Genomic DNA, 2,153 nt, shown 5'->3' with positions numbered 1-2,153 from the left:
CTGAGATCAAGAATCACATGCTCTATCAACATAGCCAGGGGCCACTAAATTTGGTGCCCTTTTTTTTTTTGAGAGAGAGAGGGAGAGCAAGAGAGTGTGCGAATGCGGGAAAGGGGCAGAGGGAGAGAGAGAATCCCAAGCAGGCTCCATGTTCAGCACAGAACTCGACATGGGGCTCGATCTCACAACTGTAAGATCATGACCTAAGCTGGAATCAAGAGTTAGATGCTTAGCTGACTGAGCCATCCGGATGCCTCTAAATTTGGTGCTTTTTAACAATAATTTTATTTATAATACAATTCACATGTTACACAATTCAAACAGGAGAATGTATAACTCATTGATTTGTAGCATATTCACAGAGTTGTGTGGGCGCCAGCAAGATCAACTTCAGAACATTTCATCACCCAAAAAGAAACCCTGTAGTCATTCATAGTCACTTTCCATGTCTTTACAGATTTGCCAATTCTAGACATTTCATACCAGTAGAATCATAAAATATATGACATTTGTGTCTGGCTCCTTTCATTCCAGAATGTTTTCAAGGTTTATCCATGTTGTAGTGCATTATCAATACTTTGTTTCTTTTTATTGCTAACACTGGAAATTCTATGGATATGTTACATCTTATTTACCCATTCGTCAGTTGATGGATATTTGTGGGGGTTTTGTTCACTTTTTGGGTATGGTAAAAAAATCCTGCTATGCATATTTGTGCATGTTTTCCTGTTACCATTTCTTTGGTATGTACCTAGGAATTGCTGGGTTGGCTATAGAGTAACTCCATATTTAACCTTTTGAAGAACTTCCAGACTCTTCTCCAAAATTGCTACACAATTTTACATTCTCACCAACAAGGTATGAGAGTTCAAATTTCTCCACATCCTCGTCAACACTTTTTATTATCTATCTTTTTTATTCTAGCCATCCTAAGGGGTGTATCTTAACATGGTTTGATTTGCATTTCTCTGATGGTTATCGATGTGAGCATCATTTCACATGCTTAATGGCCATTTGTATGAATATATTGGAGAAATGTCTATTCAGATCCTTTGCCCAATTGTTAATTGTCTTGTCTTTTTATTATTGAGTTGTAAGACATCTTTATATATTCTGCAAATTCCCTTATCAAATATCATTTGTGAATTATTTTCTCTCATTCTATGAGTTGTCTTTTTACTTTAAAAAATTTTTTAAATGTTTATTTTTGAGAGAAAAAGAGGGTGGGGAAGGAGGGGCAGAGAGAGAGGGAGACAGAGGATCTAAAGCACAGAGCCCAACCTGAGATTCGAATCCATGAACTGTGAGATCCTGACGTGAGCTGAAGTTGGACGCTCAACTGACTGAGCCACCCAGGCGCCCTTCTTTTTGTTTTTTTGATGCTATCCTGTGAAGCATGAAAGGTTTTGATTTTTATGGAGTCCAACTGATCATTCTTTCTTTGGTTGCTTTCACGTTTGGCATCATATGTAAGAAATAATGACCTGATCCAAGGTTTATGAAGATTTATTCCTGTGTTTTCTTCTAAGGGTTTTATAGTTTTATCTCTTACATTCAGGTCTTTGATCCATTCTGAATTAACTGTGTATGTATATGGTGTGAGGTAGGGTGTCCAGCTTCATTCTTTTGCATGTGGTCACTCAGTTATCCCAGCAGCATCTGTCAAGAAGACTCTTCTTTCTCTGTTCAATTGTTTTGGCACAGTTGTCAAAAATCAGTTTACTGTAGGAGCGCCTGGGTGGTTCCATCGGTTAGGTTTTGGACTCTTGATTTTGGCTCAAGTCATGATCTCACGCGTTCATGAGTTTGAGCCCCATGTCAGGCTCTGCACTGTCACCGCATCTTGCTTGTCATTCTCCCTCTCTGCCTCTCACCCACGCTCTCTCTCTCTAAATAAATAAATAAATAAACTTGAAAAGCTGAATTGATGTAAATGTGAGGGTTTATTTCTGGATTCACAATTCTATTCCATTGATCACAATATCCTGATTATTGTTGCCCTGTATTAAGTTTTTAATATAAGAAGCATAAGTCCTTTGATTTTGTTGTTTTGTCAAAAGATTGTTTTAGCTATTCTGGGTCTTTTGCATTTCTCTGTGAATTTTAGGATCAGCTTGTCAACTTCTGCAAAGCAACCAACTGGGATTTTGATA

This window comes from Hyaena hyaena, unplaced genomic scaffold (genome assembly GCF_003009895.1).
Source record: "Hyaena hyaena isolate Hyena2069 unplaced genomic scaffold, ASM300989v1 scaffold_48, whole genome shotgun sequence".
Classification (NCBI taxonomy): Eukaryota; Metazoa; Chordata; class Mammalia; order Carnivora; family Hyaenidae; genus Hyaena; species Hyaena hyaena.
Note: the sequence above shows the minus strand (reverse complement) of the source record.